Source organism: Polypterus senegalus, chromosome 4, assembly GCF_016835505.1.
Source record: "Polypterus senegalus isolate Bchr_013 chromosome 4, ASM1683550v1, whole genome shotgun sequence".
NCBI lineage: Eukaryota > Metazoa > Chordata > Cladistia > Polypteriformes > Polypteridae > Polypterus > Polypterus senegalus.
In genome coordinates, this window is record NC_053157.1 from 25,839,715 (window position 1) to 25,845,714 (window position 6,000).

Sequence of the window (6,000 nt, forward strand, 5' to 3'; positions counted from 1 at the left end):
CCCAGTCGTTCCATTATGGAGGTGTCCCAGCTGGCTAATGGTGCCTGTCACAACATCTATAGTGTGTCACAATAAGAGTCGAAAGACATCAGAAAGGTTTGGGGCAGCCACCCGTATATTGTGCCCTGGCTGCAAATGGGTAATTAGACTGTGATAGAGTTAGGTCCATAAATATCTGGACAGAGACAACTTTTTTCTCATTTTGGTTCTGTACATTACCACAATGAATTTTAAATGAAACAACTCAGATGCAGTTGAAGTGCAGACTTTCAGCTTTAATTCAGTGTGGTGAACAAAAAAGAGAAAAAAAGAAAAAGAGGCAACTAAAGCATGTTTTTTAAATCAATTTGTATTTGCATTTGCATTTGTTAAATTTGAGTTGTTATTTTCAGTATCATTCTGTGATTACTGTTTATGCTTCTGTAATATGGTATTACGCCTTGTGACAGATAGGGGGCGCTATCGCTCCTTTGAACCCTCGACCAAGACATCAGACACCGGGTAAAAGTCCAATAATTGACTTTATTTGAACTGCACAGTGCACAAAGCACCCTACACTCCACAATACTCATAAATCACTAATCAATAATCCTCCACTCCCAGACGCGTTGCCACCCTTCCACCCAGCTCAGCTCACCGTCTGGGGATTTCCCACAGTCCTTTTATAGTTCGTGACCCAGAAGTGCTTCTGAACCCGCAGTCCATGTGACTTCCTGGCACTTCTTTTCTTCATCAGCCCGGAATCACTTTATTTCTTCCGTCCTTGTGACCTGTAAGTACTCCCGGGCTGTATGAAAACCAAACGTCTCTGTGTCTCCCTGCAGCGTCCCCTGGCGGTCCCGACGTTATCCAGCAGGGCTGTGTATTACAACTCCATAGTCCATGATGCCCTGCTGGAATTTGGGGCATCTCCACGTTGCAGGGAGGGCTCCATCTGGCGACTTGGGGGTCTTGGCCGGGATAAGCTTCTGGCCATAGTCCACAGCCTTTAATTGTGAGTTTATCCCTCACAAGAGGCAGCACCCCTATGATCACTATCATCACTCTTGAGTCCCAATCTAAGGCCCCAGAGATGAGGGGCTCAGGCTGTGGTGCATTAAAGTGTGAAGGACTTGATCCTGAGTGTTGTTTTTATAGGTGGATTTTCTGGTTTTCCCAATTATTTCGGCTCTGATTTTGTTTTGATTGTGTTTTAGGACTTCTTAGCTTTGACTGCCCCTTTTAGACGACTCCTGTTGTAAGATTTTCCATGTTTCAAAAATAAATCGTCATTTAGAAAGAGTCCTTTTTGCATTTTCCCTCTTGTTGCTGACTCCGATTTTGGACTGTCAGATACTGAAATGTCCAGAGAAGTGTGTCCAGGACTGCAGTGGATGAGTTATGAAGAAAGATTAAAAGAGCTGAGCCTTTACAGTTTATGCAAAAGAAGATTAAGAGGAGACCTGATTGAAGAGTTTAAAATTATGTACATTGGATCGAGACTGTGACTTTAAAATGAGTTCATCAAGAACACGGGGACACAGTTGAAAGTTTATTAAGGGGAAATTTCACACAAACATTAGGAAGTTCTGCGGTGGGTTGGCACCCTGCCCAGGATTGGTTCCTGCCTTGTGCCCTGTGTTGGCTGGGATTGGCTCCAGCAGACCCCCGTGACCCTGTATTCGGATTCAGCGGGTTAGAAAATGGATGGATGGACATTAGGAAGTTTTTCTTTACACAGAGTACCACAGACACTTGGAATAAGTGACCACGTAGTGTGATAGACAGTAAGACATTAGAGACTTTCAAAACTCGACTTGATGTCATTTTGGAGAAATTAGGTGGATAGAACTGGCGAGCTTTGTTGGGCTGAATGGCCTGCTCTCATTTAAAATGTTCTAACGTTCTAATAAGGATTTTGACCTGCCAGAAGGAAGCGACATTGACAGTGCTGCAGGATTATCCCCAAGTGTGAGTGAGTGAGGACTCACCATTACACCGATGTGTTTTCTTTTCAGATGCTTGCAGTTGTGCTCCGGTACAGAGTAAGCTCATCTTTACAGATATTTTAAGACACGGCTTTCTCACCAGATGTAACGTACAGACGACTTCACTCTTTTGATTTCTTTGGTCCTCGACCCCTCACTGTATTTACAACCTCCGTCTATCACATATCAAAAGTGTCATAAACGTTACTCTGAATCAGTGAAATGATGTGTGTACTGCCTAACGTCTGTCATGGCTGTCCATCCATTTGTCCATCTCTGTTGCTCTTCTTCCTGTGTGTATGCTGCTTGGAGAAAGCCCAATTTGAGAAAGGCAAATCTTGGGGGTATGATGGGTAGAGCAATTGCAGGGCCAGATTTAGACTTGATAAGGCCCTAAGCTATTTGAGACATGGGGCCCTTTATAAGTCCAGATATTCTATGTGAGTGCCAAATATGATTTGTTTTGGGGGCCCCCAAGAAGGCGAGGGCCCTAAGCTATAGCTTGTGTAGCTTATATGTAAATCCTGCACTGAGCAATTGCCTCCAATGTACTGTGGGTTGGCATTGATAGTGATGTCTTCTCCTGTTGTTGATGGGTCCCCTTATTGTCCCCTCTCTGTCTGGAATAGGCAGTGCTGTCCTTGAAAAAGATTGTCTAGTGTGAAAGATCCCCAGAACACAGACAGAGATGGACTCAGAATGTCCAGAAGCACACACTTTTAAATTTTCTTTTGCCTTTTATACAGCACACACACACAGTGCACAATTCACCCACAATGCTCAGTCCTTTTACTTTACTTTACTTTACTTTTCCTTTGCCGCCTCCACTCCTCTCCCGCAAGCTCTGTTCTCTGCCTCCCGACTCCGGCTCCCATTTATAATGCCCTGGATGTGCTCCAGGTGCTCCTTGATGACCTCCTGGTGTGGTGGAAGTGCTGCAGTCCATGGCTCTGGAACCATCCAGGCGCCCCCTGGTGGTGGCCACGGGTCCCCACAAGGTTGAGTTTCCCAACTCCACGGTTCCCATGCAATTCCGGAGAGCTGCCACCTTGTATCCCTGGGTGGGAGTTGCCCCTCTCCCGGTCCCCGGCCATCCATCACACTGGCAAGACACGGATGATGTGCTGGTCCCAGGTGTTTCTCTGAATGGCCATCACACCAACTCTGTCACTTGTGTGTGGCATGAATATGGGTCCCATCACACTAACAACATACATCATCACCCAGTTGTAGTCCTCTCCGTCTGTTGCCCATCACCATTGAAATCTGATACAGGAAAAAGGATGTGGTAGATGTACAATACTCACAACCTCTTTCACAAATGGAATGATCTCCTACTCCTGAGCCTTCTCTACTCTGGTTAAATAGGCAGAGGGAGAGCTGAGAAATGATGATGTTAGGGCTTCACCCACCAAGCATGATTAATATCAGACCAATTCAAAGAATAAGGGTATTTGGGGGTTTATGGGAGCCTTAAAGGGATTGTCGCTTACACAGCGTCCGAACCCAAGGTTACACACTCTTTGTGCTTTCTTGTTTACTTTGAAAATGTACTTATCTTAGTAAAAAAAATATTACATGAGAATATGGTTTTCTTTTTGTTTTGAATATTTCTGTGCAGTTACTTTTGCAGTGTTATGTCTCCAAATCATAGTGATTATTGATTTTACGGTGCCACAATGTACCTTTTATTTTGGCATATGGGCGCCGCCATGTTATCACTTCCAATACAGGGATGCTTCTCTGGGTTGCTAAGGAACAGGGTTTGGATAGCCCCATGTCTTATATCATTAGCACGATCCTTTAATTACCGATGCGATCATGCATTTCTATCTCAAACGAATGCAGTATGAATTTCTTTCATTTTCCTTCTGATTTGATTTCTGATTAACGCTTAGGCTTTGGTACAGTAGGTTTCGTCTTTTTGGTTTTCAGTTGTTTCTGGTTTTAACTAAGTTTCTTCTCCAGGTCCTCTTACAGCCTTTGGGCATCTTAAATGGATGGAAGGAAGAGCTTACACAAAGGAGTTGTTGATGTCGGTGGTGGTGAGAGTGCACGACACACAATCACATGGCTTCACTTCCTGTTTGGGAAGACGAGGGACAGCAGGAAGTTGCATCACTTTACATGGACCCCTGGTGGGATTAGTGGTTGAGTGGATCTTAGTCAGGACCTCACCTCTGACCTTGGAGGCATGGGTGACCCTACCAGGAGTACGTTACTCCCGAAAGCATCGCTCGGGGGATCATTGATCACGCAAATGCAAACAAAATTTGTTGCCAGCTATTCTCAACATGGATTATCATTGAGGGCATTGACCAGTTGTTGCAGCTTTAATATACCCAGAATATCTACTTAGTGTTGTAACAGGTGGCAATGAAGCAGTCGGGAGCAGAGACAAATTTTGGGGTAACTCCTCACCAACCCCTGTTTCATTTTAACAAAGCAAAAACTGGCATGCGAGACACAACAGAGAAAAACGAATAATCCAAAATCAGCCAACAGCCCTCTCGGTACTTTTGTCGTTCTTTGCTTTGCAGCTCTTATCAGACTCGAGTCCTGGTCAGCAATGAGCCACCACCTTCCTGGGTCACCACTTTAGATGGCAAAGTGACTGGAAAAAGGGTGAGGTTTGCTGTGGACGTCATAGCCGGGCTGGAGGGCCCTCACTTGGTGTCAACTCTAGGCTGTGGAAAAAAGAGAGGACGCAGTTAGTGACAGCGCCCCCTCATGCCACGTAGTGGTAGTGCTTACCTCAGGTGACACTGTAAATAAAATTAGAAACTATTTGCTTGCTGTGCAGAAACAGATTTTCATGAAATTTTGTGTGTTTGTTGCCATGAGGCCATCTTCAAATTAAAGGCTATATGACATATTCAGAGTCTAAAGTGGGATCTCATCCGAGACTGCAGGTACAGTGTATTCTTCCCAACTAATTTGGATAACAACTGTAATGTCTCGCTGGATTACAGATGTTAACTTAGGGTCGGTCTTCTTGTACTATGTTTAATTTATTTGAGAGATGCAATGATTAACGTGAAGTCATTCTAAAAAACAGGGCTGCTATTTTCCTTTATCCAACTTGAAAGCACCAGATGGTCCTAATTCACTCGTTCCTTCCTTCCTTCATTCATTTTAACGTTTCTCTGTCTCCTGTTCCCGGGCACTCCCATATCAGCTATCACGCACACACGCGATTAGGGGACAGTCAAGAGGCTCGATGGCGCGTAGGAAACCCAGAGAGGGGGAACTGGAACAGGGCCACTAATGCTTTATCTAATCTATTGTTTGGTGTCCTTGAGTGTTTAGAAAGGCACCTACAAATAAATAAAATGTATTATTATTATCATTTTCTCTCCTTCTATCCACAGAAAAACAGCAGAATAAAAAAGCATTCCTACCCGACATAACGATCCAATCCATCACCGTCCCAACTGTAATAAGAAGACTCCTCTTCCGGCTTCAAGAAAATACCTCACTTCCAGTCCCCTTCTGATGTCCTCTGCTATTAACGTCATCTCCGGCCACTACTACCTTCTATCACACCAGCTGCTGTTAATTTAATTTCCTGTTTAGCCGGTTTTCTGTCAAATGTTTGAGTTGCTTGACGACACTTTGACTGTACTGGAACCTGAACCCAGTATACGGGGAGGCTCCCCAACACTTAACATGTGTCTCTGTGCTTTTTATTTATCACACAGTCAAGCAATCAAACACTTCCAGCGTGTCCTGAACCTTCTCCTGGTAGGCCATGCCAGATACACGCACCATGAGAGGTGCCCGGGGGTATCCTGGTTATATGCCTAAACCATCTCAGCTGGTTTCTCTTGATCTGAAAGAGGTTCTCCTGCATTGCTAAGCTCCCTGCCATGAAGTCTAAGCTTGGCAACGCCGTACAAGTGTTATAATTCATTGGAAACGCTGCTGCTTCATTCTAGTACATGTCACAAGAGAAGGCAGGAGACATGAAAAAGGTTTGGGACAGCCACCCGTATATTATGTCCTGGCTGCAAAATAAGTTACAAAGGATGTA

At 44.5% G+C, this 6,000-nt stretch overlaps 1 long non-coding RNA gene across 1 annotated transcript in view; it reads left to right on the forward strand.

The window, feature by feature from the left end:
* The window catches only part of LOC120527200, a 106,131-nt gene extending 100,513 nt beyond the window's left edge, over positions 1-5,618 (forward strand). Inside the window, exon 4 of the long non-coding RNA XR_005633285.1 lies at positions 5,339-5,618. This is a non-coding gene — a long non-coding RNA (uncharacterized LOC120527200). The remainder of the gene's footprint in view (positions 1-5,338) is intronic.
* Positions 5,619-6,000: the final 382 nt, after the last annotated feature.